Below are 15,670 nucleotides of genomic sequence, written 5' to 3'. Positions count from 1 at the left end.
GAAGCCTAAAGGATTCCTAACTCACATGGTCCATACCTTGAAAATGATTCTCAGGTTAATGGGTAATAGGAAAATAGTGGCTGGTAATGTAGGAACCTCTGGATTTTCCCTGATGCTTTTGAGGGTTTGGAGGCCAACTGAATTGTCTAATGTTGGGAAATTCCCACAGGCAGGGAAGTGGTATAAGACAATGGTCCTGTATCTTGATCATTTCTGGAAGGGTCCTCCAGGTGGGGGTAGAAGCTGTAGGAGGATTTACCTGACTAACAAGGTTTGGGCAAAGGATACTCTCTCTGGGACCTCTTTCAACCCTGGAATTTAGGGCAGCTCCAATTTCATATTGTCCAGGAGCTGTTCTATGTTCCAGGGCCCTTTGGGTCCTAAGTGGATTTGTAATGCACCATCTTAATAGCATGAATTGGGTATACCTGACCTTCACTGACAGTGTGATTTGGCCTCTCTGAACCTCAGTTTCCTCATCTGTAGAATGGGGATACCCACACCATGTCTCAGCTTAAAATAATGTCTGTAAAGTGGTTAGCATAGTGCCTAGCTCGTGACAGATGCTGGGTGAATTAGCTTGTTTGTGAATTGGGATTTTCAAGTACCAGTCTGTCTGGCCCATGAGATCATTAGCTGGGTTATGCACCATTCTCCAGGAACCAAAATCTCCGTCACCTCCTGCCTTTTTGCTGATCCATACGTGCATACATAGTTACTCTCCCCTAGGGTGCTGGCTTCTCTTCAGGTTCCAGATGTTAACCCAGGCCTTTCCCTTTCAGTCAGTGCCCTCTGGGATGGGTTCCTATGTTCCCTAGGGAACAGATCCACCCCCTCACCCCCATCCTCATAGCTTGGCCTGCAGAGCATCTCCCGGATGTCCTGACTCCTGGCTTACTACCCTCTCATTCAAGGGTCTCAAACGCACAGCCCATGGGGCCAATTCAACCTGCCTCCAGTTCTGTTCCACAGTGTTTCAAAACATAAATATGGGTCATGCACTCACTCTCCTGGCCACAGGCCCCACTCCTCCCTATTGGCTAACCTCCCCTCCCCACAATTCTCACATTTTCTGCAACTGCCTAGAGCCAGCAGGAATTTGAATTTGCAGTTCCTGGTAGGAATCTAAAACCTGCCCACTTCTGGGGAACAGCATGTGTGAGGAAAAGTGCAGAGAAGTCCAGCGGCCCAGGTCAGGGGACATCAGGCAAGGGCCTCCTGCTCCTTGGGCCTCAGTCTGTTCACCAGAGAATCCATAGTCCTGGGCGCATGGGCAGCTCTTGGCAAATACAGTTTGAATGAATGAAGTTTCCTCCAGGCAGAGATCATCTTCATTTATGTAATATCTAATTAGGCCTGCACCTTCTCTGCTTCTGAATTTTAACAACCTGCCTTTAAAAGACAAGCCTGCTCCCGAAGGATTCCCTAGGGACCTTGGGACAGGCAGCTATGTGGATCATATTGAGCCAGAGCTGCACAACCTGGTGATGGAATTAAACATGTGCTTAGGGCACTAGCCAAACAGGAGCACAGAAACACATTGTTGTTGTTGTTTTTATTTTTTTGTTTGTTTTTTTAAGGATTATTATGGGAGGAAAATAAAAATTTGTTGAACTTTTTTTTCCCTTTATTGAGACAGGGTCTCTCTCTCTCTCTCTCTCTGTCACCCAGGCTAGCATGCAGTGGTTCAATCTCAGCTCACTGCAGCCTCAACCTTCCCGGGCTTAAGCGATCCTCCCCCTTCAGCCTCCCAAGAAGCTGAGACTACAGGTGGCGCCACCACGCCCGGCTAAGTTTTTAAATATTTTGTAAAGACGAAGTTGCCCGGGCTGGTCTCGAACCCCTGGGCTCAAGCGATCTTCTTGCCTCAGCCTCCCAAAGTGCTAGAATTACAGGCGTGAGCCACCTCGCGCGGCTCTGGAGTTATTTTACACGCTACAATTTATTTATGCATGATTGCGGGAGACCCTGATATTTTCCAGGCTTAGGGCAGCGGGATCTGAATGGACTGGGGACCGCGACCGCTCTTTGCTTTTCCCTGGCAGGGGTAGCTGTGGCACAGCAGGCGCGGCCGGGCGGGCGGCGAAACTTACCAGTGGCGGGGCCTGGACTGCTTGTCCGTGGCTGCCCAGGCCGCTTGTCCGACGGCTGCTGCAACTGCGCTTGCGACAGTGCCGGGAGGACTGCTTGCTGCGCGGCCTCGCTGCGCCACACCCCCAGCCCCACGCCCGGGCATTCTGGGACCCCTGGAACGGGCGCCTTTGTGACTCGCACAGACATGGACGTTCTCCCCTGCAAGTCCACTGGGAGGGCACAGGGCCCTCGGGAGGAGAGGACAAGAGCAGCTGGTTGGAGGGAAGCTTTTGGTTGGGGGAGAGGGGCGACACACTTTCCAGCGACACCTTACCAGACTACCCGGACCCTCATGACACTAAGTGACTTCCTGAGTCAATCAACAGTCTTAGCCCCTCCCTCGGCCAACGCCATGCAATCGCTGGTCCACCTCGCCCCACTCACGCCCCACTCACACCCCACTCACACCCCACTCACACCCCATTCACCGTCTTCTTAGCCTACACCTACACTCCTGCTCACAGCAGCCCTGCTAGGTACAGACTTCACACGCAGCTAACTCAAAGGAGCCCAGTTTTTCCTACTCTGAAAAATAAAATAAAATAAAAATAAATTTTAAAAAAATGTTGGGGGGGAAGAGAAATATTTCATGAGAAAAATAACTTCATCAGTGCGGGAGAATTTTCTTCAGAACATCCACCTGGACCCCCACTCACTGTGAGCGTAACACGGGAACCCAAGTGTGATCCAGGCAAATGAGCTTTTCACTGCCCTAACGGAGTTTAGTAGTTTAAAGATACACATTTTTCATACAATCGGCCCTGAAACACAAGTCAGCTACTTTCTCTGGGGCTAAGCTCTAGAAACAATCACAGAATTAATGGAAACTTATTGGGGGTGCCTGTTTTCTACAGTAATTTTGATTCCATGTGATTTCCACTTTAACTCCTAGCCCCCTGAGTGGATTGTAGTAGCTCAGCTCTGCTAAGGTCTCCACTTCATCCGTAAATTCTTGGGACAGGATGTGTTTTAGAACTTATCATATTTTGGAGGCCAGGTGCGCTGGCTCATGCCTATAATCCTAGCACTTTGGGAGGCTGAGGCGGGTAGATCATTTAAGGTCAGGAGCTCAAGACCAGCCTGGCCAACATGGCGAAACCCTGTGTATTTCTTTTTTTTTTTTTTGTATTTCTACTAAAAATACAACAAATTTAGCCTGGCATGGTGGCACGCACCCAGTGGGTGCCTGCTCTCCTGGGTCTCTGCTACTCGGGAGGCTAGGGCAGGAGAATTGCTTGAACCCAGGAGGCAAAAGTTGCTGTGAGCCAAGATAGCGCTCACTCCAGCCTGGGTGACAGAGTGAGACTCCGTCTCAAAAAAAAAAAGAAAAGAACTTGCCATATTTTTGATTTCAGAAGGATAATATGGGTACACAAGGGAGTATGTTGCCCCTAATGTTGCTGGCAGCCACGTTGTAACCATGAGGGAAGTCAGTGGGCAGTATATTACATATAGGGTTTGGGCCACACAGGCCAGATCAAACACATTACCATTTCTGCAAGGAAACATCAATATTCATGTCGAGTAAGATCAGGACAGATTATGAACAGCTACACGTCAGGCCTTGCCTCCAAATGATTCATATGAAGTGTTTTGGATACATTTGACCATCCTCATTTTACAGATGGGGAAACAGACTTAGAGAAACTGAGTTTTGCAGTCAGTGGAGCAGCCAGGATTTGAACCCAAGGCTCCCTGTCTCTAGAGCCCCATGCTTTTCCACACCCTGACTGAAACCGCAGCCCCAAAGCTGAGCAGCCCTGCAAGCTGATATCTCCCATCTCTGATATTTAAAGGGCTGCTCCAGCACTCAGCTCCACGCAGAGCCCAGTGACTCACACATTTCAAGTGTCAACGACTGAAAAATGATTAAGTTCAATTAGGTTCAGGACTTGTTAAAAATAGACCTTCCTCCGACGAATTTACTCTCTTTGTCTTTATGGGCGCAGCTCTCAGCAGCCCCCATGCAGAGACGTACCAGGCTTTTTTAATTAGAACATGTCAGAATCGATTCTGCTAAAGGGACCTTCTGCTTCATCAGCGGGACTTGGAGCAGGGTGAGATGCCAGCTTGCCGAAGCGATGAGCCAGCGGTGGGAAATGTTGGCGACAGCAGAGCCTCCAGAACACAGGAGGAAATTAGAGCCAAGCCGCAGAGGGACCGGGCAGAGGCATTTGGACGCAGAACAGAAAACTGACAGTCCAAGTGACTCTTTGGTTACAAAAATCAGAAACCCACTCGAACTAACTCAAAATGAATTTTTTTTTTTTTTTTGGCCTCCTCATCTGTTTCCCTTTCCTTCTTCCCAGCCAATCCCAATTTGTTCAGGTAACAGTCCTTCCTCGTTAAGCCTATGTAACCAGAAGCAGTTGAGTTTTACACACACCTCCAAGGTAGATCTCCATTAATGTTAGCAAATCACAGCCATCCCATCCTCCTTGCCAATGACTGGGAATCTAAGTTTAAGCCAATTAGTGCATAGCATTCTCCCAGAAACTGCTACTGGTCCAGGAATAGGCATGCAACTGACAGTGGCCTATCAGACAGAAAGGAAGTACTTGGGGTGGAGGGAGATGCTTTTCTACCCTTACGGATGCAAACAAGAAAGCATGTTGCCCCTCATGTTGCTGGCAGCCCTCTGGCAACTATGACGGAAGCCAGTGTGAGATCAAGGCTAACACACGATGGAGGGAGGAGCCTAGGGAGAATTACAGAACAATGTGGCTGGCACCCTGATCATACCTTGCCTGAAACCCACCTTATGAACAATAGGAACTCTGCACTTCCTATTATGTGAATGAATATGTTTTCTTGTTTTTTAAGCCAGTGTGGATTGCAGTTTCTGTTTCTTTCATCTAAAGCATGCTGCATCCTATGAATGCTAGGGCTATCTCACGAAGGTTGGAGGCAGATCCCATGAGGAATGAGAACCCAGAACTAGTAAGCTGTCAGAAACGAAGGCAGCTCCTCCCTCCAGCCCTCTCTGGAACCATCTGGTCTCTCAACTTGGCCTCTTTTTTTAAGGACTATTTTCTCTGCTGTCCCCTCTTCCTCACATCTTGCTTCTTATGAGTTCACATTTTAGAGCTCAGTTAAAAAAAAAAAAAAAATCAATGTCCTCATCTCAACTTCCTCATCTCTTCCCAAGAGATGCTCCAATGTCCTCCTCTCTTCCCAAGAGAACACGATTGTCCTAGTCTAGATTTGATGTCCTGGCCCAATGATGTGGGTCCAGGGGACCATGGTCAGGTGGCCCCCAACAGGGAATGTGAAAATAATTCTCCCCAGACGCAGTGGCTCATGCCTGTAATCCCAGCACTTTGGGAGGTCAAGGTGGGTTGATCGCTTGAGCCCAGGAGTTCGAGACCAGCCTGGGCAACATGGCAAAACTCTGTCTCTGCAAAAAATACAAAAATTAGCTGGGAATGGTGGCATGCACCTGTAGTCCTAACTACTCAGGAGGCTGAGACAGGAGGAACACCTGAGCCTGGGAGTTTGAGGCTGCAATGAGCTATGATCATGCCGCTGCACTCCAACCTGGGTGACAGAGCAATACCCTGTCTCAGAAAAATAAAAAATAAAAAAAAATTCTTAGAAAAGGGGGCACAGGCAGGGAGGGCGCAGTAGTGTAATGGAGAGAACTGCTCTGCTTTGTGCCCTGAGAAAAGCAAATAGACCTCTCCGAGCCTCAATTTCTTGTGACTGCCAGGACCAAATTGAGAACTTTAAAGTCTGCAAAGGTTGTGAAACATTTCACCCCACCTATGACATTCAATAAAAACAGTACTGATCCACAAGCTAAGTGTCAAGTAGTCTGGATTCCGACTTCTGCTGTCATGTGTACTGAATAACATAACAAATCATTTTGGGGAAAAAAAAAAGTATGGGTGCCTCGACTTCACTAGTGCCATTAGTTTCACTTCATTTGTTTTCTTGTGACAAATAAACTGTTGTTGTTCCTCAGTGAAGGAGGCCACTCCAGCCCCTTCCATCATCCCCTGCCCTGCTGAGTGGCCTAATCTCCAAGCCTGTGGCATTCAAGGTCCCCCAATCCTCCCTCCTTCTGTGGCGGATTGGACAAGAAGAGAACACCTCAGGCAAGTTCAATCAATCAGAGCTCCTTTCCCAGGAAATGGAATCTGGACACAAAATTCCCTGGGAAACAAAGGACTGATGAATAGGTTCATGAGGTGTTGGGTACTGGAGCCAACAGACTGTGTGAAGTCAGGCCAGGGTAGCCTTCTTCTGCCAAGTCTACATTGCCATGGCCGCACAGGCAGACCATGCACAAAGCCCTTCCTCACGTTTTCCTTGCTAGCAAAGTCCTGATTTTTATTCTAGACTTGGGTGTAGGACCCTGGATCTCACAGGTCTCAAGATCTCATCAAGTCCACCTGAGATCTCAGGGTGGCCAATGAGAGGGGAAGTCCACTGGGAGAACTTGGGACAGGTGCTGGCCGAATGTCTCCAGTCCTCAGAGTCCATGGTGTAAGCTTAAGCGCATGGGCCCACAGGTGGAGGGAGGTGAGTTCTGTTCCCGCTGCAGAGCCACCAAGCCCTCCAGATCATCCATGGACTGCCTAATGGCCTTCAATGCATTCCACATCCACTTAAGCCAGCTGGAGAGGATTCTGTTGTTTGCAACCAAGAACTATCAGATACAGCCTTTCCCTTCCAGAACCAGGTGCTTCAGGGGCTGCAGGTTACGGTGCAGACATGGCCAAGTCCAAGAACCACACTGCAGACAACCAGTCCCAAAAACAGCACAGAAATGGCATCAAAAAATTCTGATCACAGGCCGGGTGCAGTGACTCACACCTGTAATCCCAGCACTTTGGGAGGCCAAGGTGGAAAGATCACTAAAGGTCAGGACTTTGAGACCAGCCTGGCCAACATGGTGAGAGCCTGTCTCTACTAAAAATACAAAAAAATTAGCCGAGCATGCTGGCATGTACCTGTAGTCCCAGCTACTCAGGAGGCTGAGGCAAGAGAATCACTTGAACCTGGGTGGCAGAGGTTACAGTGAGCTGAGATTGCACCATTGCACTCCAGCCTGGGTGACCGAGGGAGAATCTATCTCAAACAAACAAACAAAAAACAAATTCTGATCGCAAAGATATGAATCTCTTAAGGGGGTGGGCCCCAAGTTCCTGAGGAACATGTGCTTTGCCAAGAAGCACAGCAAAAAGAGCTTGAAGAATATGCGGGCCAACAATGCCAAGGCCATGGGTGCACGTGCCGAGGCTATCAAGGCCCTGGCAAAGCCCGAGGAGGCTAAGCCCAAGATCCCAAAGGGCATCAGCCACAAGCTTGATCAACCTGCCTACATCGCCCACTCCAAGCTTGGGAAGCTCCATCAACCTGCCTGCATCACCCCACTGGATTGCAGTGGTGCGATCTCAGCTCACTGCAACCTCTGCCTCCCAGGTTCAAGTGATTCTCCTGCCTCGTGCTGGCACTGCCAAGCGTCTCAGGCTCTGTTGGCCAAAGGCCAAGGCCAAGGATCAAACCAAGGCTCGGGGTCCAGCTTCACTTCCAGCTCAGGCTCCCGAAGGCACCCAGGCCCTGACAAAGGCTTCACAGTAGAGGTCTCTGTCTGCCTACATGAGGACAGAAGGACTGGTGTGACCCCTGGGCTGTCATCCCCATGGGACTATTGTCCTCCCGTGCTCTTTGTACAAATAAAGTGAGGCAGGAAAGAAAAAAGAACTATCAGACACAGAGACCATGGCCATTGTTAACATCCAGAGTTTCCAATTCCTCCCCTGTGGGATCCAGAACTGCACCTCTCTTGGCCTCCCTTCCAATTGTCAGAGGCATTTGAACCAAAGCAACTGCATCTTGAATAGAGGCTGGGTAAAATGAGGCTAAGACCTACTGGGCTGCATTCCTAAACGGTTAAGGCATTCTAAGTCACAGGATGAGATAGGAGGACAGCACAAGATACAGATCATAAAGACCTTGCTGATAAAACAGTTTGCAGAAAAGGAGCCGGCCAAAATCCACCAAATACAAGACGGCGACGAGTGATCGCTGGTCGTCCTCATTGCTGCTCTCCCACCAGGGTCATGACAGTTTATAAATGCCATGGCAATGTCAGGAGGTTACCCTATATGTTCTAAAAAGGGGAGACATGAATAATCCACCCCTTGTTTAGCATATCATCAAGAAATAACCATAAAAATGAGCAACCAGCAGACCTCGGGACAGCTCTGTCTATGGAGTAGCCATTCTTTTATCCCTTTACTTTCTTAATAAACTTGCTGTCACTTTATGGACTCACACTGAATTCATTCTTGCAGGAGATCCAAGAACCCTCTCTTGGGGTCTGGATCCGGATCCCTTTCCTGTAACACAATGAGGCACAATGGCGCAGTGGACAGAATGCTGGAGTGCTGGATCTGCCACTGGTTTGCTGTGTGGCCCTAGAAAAGCAAATAGACTTCTCTGAGCCTTGATTTATTGACACTGCCAGGACCAAATGGAGAACTTTAAAGCCTGCAAAGATTGTGAAATATTTTACCCCACCCATGGCATTCAAAATAAAAACAGGGCTGGGCACGGTGGCTCACACCTGTAATCCTAGCACTTTGGGAGGCTGAGGCAGACAGATCACCTGAGGTCAGGAGTTCAAGACCAGCCTGGCCAACATGGTGAAACCCCATCTCTCCTAAAAATACAAAGATGAGCTGGGTGTGGTGGTGCGTGCCTGTAGTCCTAGCTTCTTGGGAGGCTGAGGCAGGAGAATCGCTTGAACCCGGGCAGTGGAAGTTGCAGTGAGCCGAGATCATACCACTGCACTCCAGCCTAGGTAACAGAGCGAGATTCCATCTCAAAAAACAAACAAGGTACTAATAAAATAAAAACAGTACTAATCTGTAAGATAAGTGCCACTCATTATCTCAGTGACAGACTTCTGACACAGGTGTAGATTCTTCAGAAAACATTTTGGCCTCACACAGCAGGAGTTATAAAAATGTTTATATTCTTCAACCCAGGAAACCTAAATGTGGAGATTCATCCTAAGAAAATAAGTCAAACTTGGGGATTTTTTTCTTTTTTTTTGAGACAGAGTCTCCCTCTATTGCTGAGGCTGGAGTGCAGTGGCACTATCTCGGCTCACTGCAACCTCCACCTCCTAGATTCAAGCGATTCTCCTGCCTCAGCCTCCCAGGTAGCTGGGACTACAGGTGTGTGCCACCACACCCAGAGAATTTTTGCATTTTTTAGTAGAGTTGGGGTTTTGCCATGTTGGCAAGGCTGGTCTCGAACTTCTGACCTCACATGATCCACCTGCCTTGGCCTCCCAAACTCCTGGGAGTACAGGCATCAGCCACCGTGCCGAGCCAAGTCAAAGATTTTTAAAATGCAAAGGCACTCTTGTGTTCTCCTCTCTCTGTGCCCTTTGATGGTATGGCAAGGCATTTAAAGATGTTTCTGGCATTTTTGTTAAATTCTAAGATGATGTTAACTGTATGGTTATTGGCTAGAAGTCCTGAGTTATCAACTGTACCTATCCATAGTTTGTAAAAAAGAACAAAACAACCAAGACAAACTCGATGCCGTGGGGGAAGATGGCTTTCGGAAGAGTGGTAGCTCAGGGCGTGCACTGTGAGACTGGACCTGTTGACTCCGTGGCGAGCATCTATTTAGCTTCAGGTGGTCTTGTTTCTGTATAGAGTGACATAACATTCTGCTGCCATTCTTAGCTGTGGACAAAGTGGGATCAGCTGGCATGAGAAGTATTTGGGGGTTTTTTTGTTGTTTTTTGTTTTTTTGAGACAGAGTTTCGCTCTTGTTGCCCAGGCTGGAGTGCAACGGTGCAGTCTCGACTCACCCCAACCTCCGCCTCCCGGGTTCATGCAATTCTCCTACCTCAGCCTCTCGAGTAGCTGGGATTACAGGCGCCCACAACCACGCCTGGCTAATTTTTGTATTTTTAGTAGAGACAGGGCTTCGCCATGTTAGCCAGGCTGGCCTCAAACTCATGACCTCAGGTGATCTACCCCCCTCAGCCTCCTAAAAAAGTTCTGGGATTACAGGCGTGAGCCACCATGCCCAGCCTTTTTTTTTCTTTTTGAGACAGGGTCTCCCTCTGTTGCCCAGACTGGAGTCCAGTGGTGCAATCATAGCTTACTGCGGCCTTGACCTTCCAGCCTCAAGTGATCCTCCCACCTCAGCCTCCTGAGGAACTGGAACTACACCACACCTGGCTTTTTTTTTTTTTTTTTTAACACAGACAGGGTCTGTGTTGGCCAGGCTAGTCTTGAACCTCTAGCCTCAAATGATCCTCCCACCTCGGCCTCCCAAAGTGCTGGGAATACAGACATGAGCCACCGCACCTGGCCTAAATTTTGTTTTAAACAAACTACAGCACTCTTCCTTGTCAGCAAAGCAAAGAGCCGCCCATCAGTGAAAATTCAAGAATCAGGTGGGGCACAGCGGCTCATGCCTATAATCCCAGCACTTTAGAAGGCTGAGGTGGGAAGATCACCTGAGGTCAGGAGTTCGAGACCAGCCTGGCCAACATGGCAAACCCCATCTCTACTAAAAATACAAAAAAAGGCCGGGCGCGGTGGCTCACGCCTGTAATCCCAGCACTTTGGGAGGCCAAGGTGGGCGGATCATGAGATTGAGACCATCCTGGCTAACAAGGTGAAACCCTGTCTCTACTAAAAAAACAAAAAATTAGCCAGGCTGAGGCAGGAGAATGGCGTGAACCTGGGAGGCAGAGTCTGCAGTGAGCCGAAATCCCGCCACTGCACTCCAGCCTGGGCGACAGAGCTAGATTCCGTCTCAAAAAAAAATAAAAATAAAAATACAAAAAAAAATTAGCCTGGCGTGGTGGCAGGCACCTGTAATCCCAGCTACTCGGGAGGCTGAGGCAGGGGAATCACTAGAACCCAGGAGGGGGAGGTTGCAGTGAGCCAAGATCTTGCCACCGCACTCCAGCCTGGGCAACGAAGTGAGACTCCATCTAGAAAAAAAAAAAGAAGAAGAAGAAGAAGAATCTCCTTCATTTTGTATGTTTAGAATGCTGAAGTGTTTTTCAAGTTACATTAACAGCATTGCAATTTTTAAAAAGAAAAAGAAAATAAGCCAAAGGCAAAAAATATCCATATATACAAAGATGCCGATTGTAAAATCATCTCTACATAGGCAAGTGGAAATAAGTAAAAATCAACAAAATAAACACTTGGAATGAAAAAAGCCAAGCCCAAAAGAGCTCATACTGAAAAATGTCATTCATATAAAGCATGAAATTAAGGGAAGCTAACTTTGCCTTCAGAAGTCAGAATAGAGGTTATCTGGTAGAGGAGGATAGAGAAGGAATAACTGGAAGGGAAATCAAGAGGCTTTCAGGGCTGCAGATGTTCTGTTTCTTGATCTCGTTACATAGTCAATTTCATTTGTGAAAATTCATCCAGCCGTACACTTCTGATATGGACTCTTTATATGTGTGTATTGTACTCCAATACAAAAGTTTTCTAGACAGATGAACAAGAGGATGCTTTTTTTTTTTTTTTTTTTTTTTAGATGGAGTCTCGCTCTGTCACCCAGGCTGGAGTGCAGTGGCACGATCTTGGCTCACTGCAACTTCCGCCTCCCGGGTTCATGCCATTTTCCTGTCTCAGCCTCCCGAGTAGCTGGGACTACAGGCGCCTGCCACCACGCCTGGCTAATTTTTTGTATTTTTAGTAGAGACAGGGTTTCACCGTGTTAGCCAGGATGGTCTCGATCTCCTGACCTCGTGATCCGCCCGCCTCGGCCTCTCAAAATGCTGGGATTACAAGTGTGAGCCACCGCACCCTGGCCAAGAGGAGGATTTTTAAAGTAAATTATGGCTTATCTACTCATGGGACATTCTAGAGCGTCGAAAAATATAAAAATAACCACACCTGGCCTGGTGCAGTGGCTCGCACCTATAATCCTAGCACTTTGGGAGGTCAAAGTGGGAAGATCACTTGAGTCCAGGAGTTTGAGACCAGCCTGGGCAACATAGTGAGACCCCATCTCTATTTAAAAATGTTTAATACAAAATAAAATAAAATAAAATACCCACATCTATTAAGCATATGCATGGTATGTACATATTGTTTTTCCTCATCTAGTCCATCTTCTGTCCAATTCATTCGCCACTCTTCTCTTCCTGCTGTGTGTCTCAAGAAGTGGACAGTGTGATCCACATCACTCAAGGGCTCCCGTGCCTTCTGTCTTCTGGTTGAATGTGGCCAATGACAGAGACCAGCAGGAGACCAGCCAGGCAGGGTGAGAGAGATGAGAGACGTTTCTTTCAAAGTTCTTGCATGCTTTGCAATCCTGTCCCTGCTAGTCACTACATCCCTGTGCAGGTACAGCTTCTGTCTATATGGCCTCCCTCCCCAGCTCCAGCCCTCACTGGGCTTCCATCATACCAGTTCCTTCTCCTGCCTCGTCCTACCTTTAGTGTGGCAATGGCTTCCTTCTCTTGTTATTCTCTCAGTGCCTCAACCTCCCTTCTCTGTTCCCTTAACCCTGCCCACACTCTAAGAGAAGTCCTTCTTTAAAGTCTTTTGAACTGTCTGGGTTGGATTCAGTTTTCTTCGGAGCCCTGACCATCAGAGCCACTCCTCACCTTCCCATGTGACAAGTAAGTGACCTTGTTCGGTTCAATGCTGCAGAGACTGTGCCTTCAGCAGAGTGATGGGAACCAGCCCGGGAGTGAAGCCAGCATTAATTTCAATTTGGCACCAGGAGTTGTGCCAAATGCTTTCATCTTTTATTTTATTTTTAATTTTTTTTTTTGAGACCGAGTCACTCTGTTGCCCAGGCTGAAGTGCAGTGGCACAATCTCAGCTCACTGCAACCTCCACCTCCCAGGTTCAAGCAATTCTCCTGCCTCGACCTCCCTAGTAGCTGGGATTACAGGGGCATGCCACCACACCCGGCTAATTTTTGTATTTTTAGTAGAGTTGGGGTTTCACCATGTTGGCCAGGCTGGTCTCGAACTCCTGACCTCAGGTAACCCGCCCACCTCGGCCTCCCAAAGTGCTGGGATTACAGGCAGGAGCCACTGCACTTGGCCTCATCTTTTTCTTTTTCTTTCTTTTTTTGTTTTTTTTTCAAGAGAGAGTCTCAATCTGTCACCCAGGCTGGAGTGCAGTGGTGCAATCACGGCGCGGCCTCAACCTCCTGGGCTCAAGTGATCCTCCTGCCTCAGCCTTGTTTCAACTTTTTGAAAAAGTAAAGAACTGAGCTCTCTCCCTCCCTCTATGTGCCACCTTCCTCTCCCTGTCATGGTCCCACTTTCCCCAGCTGAGGCTATGAACATGTAGAGCTCACAGAGCTCGGGAGAGTGAGAGGAAAAGAGAAGATTGCAGGCCATGCGGTGACCCTGCAAGGCACGGGAGAACAAATGGCTGCCCATCTGGAGGCAGCAGCAGAGACCTGGTGCCCCAAGCAGTATATGTACCCGGTGTGCTGCCCAGCTGCTTCGAGCAAAGGTCATGTCTGTCTGGCCTCCTCCTCAAGGGAAAATGGAAGCTTCAGCGTGACAGCTTGTCTCCTCAATATCTACTCTCTCCTTCCTCCCTTTTCTTACTTTTACTGGGAATGGCACATGCCCAACTTTGAAAACCACATCTCAGTCGGGCATGGTGACTCATGCCTGTAATCCCAGCACTTTGGGAGGCCAAGGTGGGTGGATCACTTAAGGTCAGGAGTTCAAGACCAGCCTGGCCAACATAGTAAAACCTCATCTCTACTAAAAATACAAAAATTAGCCAGGCGTGGTGATGGGCACCTGTAATCCCAACTACTTGGGAAGCTGAGGCAGGAGAATTGCTTGAACCTGGGAGGCAGAGGTTGCAGTGAGCCGAGATTGTGCCACTGCACTTCAGCCTGGGGGACAGAGCAAGACTCCATTTCAAAAAATAAAAAATGAACATAAATAAAAAATAAAAACTGCATCTCCCAGGCTCCTTTACAAAAATGGACAGCCATGTGACTAAGATCTGGCCCAGCAGCTATGGCGGGTGGGGTAGAAGGAGCTCTGCTGATGCCCTGAGCAGAGCCTACCTTTTACTAACTCCACAAACATTCACCAGCATCTGCAGCCTTTCTATGCTTCTAACATAGATTTGGGCAATGGTGCCACCTCTGCTGTACAGAAAGCCAGAAGTTCCTGGAGATTTACTTCCTCCCAACCTCTTCTGGGCAGCCCATGGCTGGGTTGGAATGCAGGAGCCCAGTTCCTTTCCTTTGAGGCAGAACAAACTCTGAGATGTAATTTATACTCCCAAGCTCCCCAAGGATCCAGCTGAGGCTGCCCTGAAGTTGCACCCTTGCTTGGCATGTTCCTTTTCCTCATTCTGCTTCCTTCACTCCCTGACCAGTTTCCCCGAGAGCATTTCCTGAATTAATCACTTGCATCTGGACCTTTGGTTCAGGGTCTTCTGGGAGAATGTGACCTACGCATGACACTTCCAAGAAATCTCCTAAAAACAGGCTGACTGAGCTGGCATGCTCTCTCTTTCCTACTTTTACCATTATCTCCCTTCCTGCCTAAAAAGTAGATAGAATGGCTGGAGCTCCAGCAGTCATCTTGTAACCATAATAAGCATAGGGATAGAAGGATTGTGGCTTCCTGATAACTTTGGGTAGCCAGCAGTCCTAGACTCCTACCTCTTCCAGATTTCTTTTATCTGAGAGAAAAATAGAGTTAATTTTTTTTTTTTTTTTTTTTGAGCTGGAGTCTCACTCTTTTGCCCAGGCTGGAGTGCAGTGGCATGATCTTGGCTCATTGCAACCTCCACCTCCTGGGTTCAAGGAATTCTCCTGCCTCAGCCTCCGGGTAGCTGGGATTACAGGCTACAGGCGTGTGCCACCATGCCTGGCTAATTTTTGTATTTTTAGTAGAGACATGGTTGCACCATGTTGGCCAGGTTGGTCTCAAACTCCTGACCTCAGGTGATCCACCCACCTCGGCCTCCCAAAGTGCTGGGATTACAGGCATGAGCCACTGCACCCGGCCGACTCTTTTTCAGGTTTTAGATTTAGCAACCTACATAACTGCTAATATAGTAGACTAATAAAGTTCTACAATCTTCCCACGACAGGGAATTTCGCCCTTGAATATCTTTCTCTTTAGGCGCTGATCACCACTCACCCCCTATAGCTTCCTGTCCTCTCCATAGAAAATCAAAATCTCTCTCTTCCATGATAATAGCAATGGCAATCATAATAGTAGCAGTAGTAGGAACAGTGGTTGAACACTTCCTATGTGCCAGGCATTGTTCTAAGCACCTTTCATACAATAACTCACTTAAACATTCTTTTTTGGTTTTTTTTTCTTGAGACGGAGTCTCACTCTGTCACCCAGGCTGGAGTGCAATGGTGCACTCTTGGCTCACTGCAACCTCCACCTCCCAGGCTCAAGCAATTCTTCTGCCTCAAACTCCCAAGTAGCTGGGATTACAGGCACCCACTACCTTGCCTGGCTAATTTTTGTACTTTTATTAGAAACAGGGTTTCACCATGTTGGCCAGGGTGGTTTTGA

General features: G+C 48.1%; 1 protein-coding gene and 1 pseudogene across 3 annotated transcripts in view; one reads left to right on the top strand and one right to left on the bottom strand.

The window, feature by feature from the left end:
- Nucleotides 1–2,233, bottom strand: part of CCDC63 (coiled-coil domain containing 63) — a 61,334-nt gene extending 59,101 nt beyond the window's left edge. The window contains exon 1 of one of the 3 annotated variants that reach the window (XM_030821387.1): nt 2,094–2,233. The gene's annotated coding sequence lies outside the window, so the exon portion shown is untranslated. The remainder of the gene's footprint in view (nt 1–2,093) is intronic. The other 2 variants (XM_030821386.1, XM_030821388.1) reach the window with 2 other exon arrangements.
- A 4,616-nt stretch (nt 2,234–6,849) lies between these two features.
- LOC115837084 lies at nt 6,850–7,719 on the top strand (annotated as a pseudogene).
- Nucleotides 7,720–15,670: the final 7,951 nt, after the last annotated feature.

The sequence above is a fragment of the Nomascus leucogenys genome, chromosome 10 (assembly GCF_006542625.1).
Source record: "Nomascus leucogenys isolate Asia chromosome 10, Asia_NLE_v1, whole genome shotgun sequence".
Taxonomy (NCBI): Eukaryota; Metazoa; Chordata; class Mammalia; order Primates; family Hylobatidae; genus Nomascus; species Nomascus leucogenys.
This window is presented reverse-complemented; position numbering and strand designations above follow the sequence as displayed.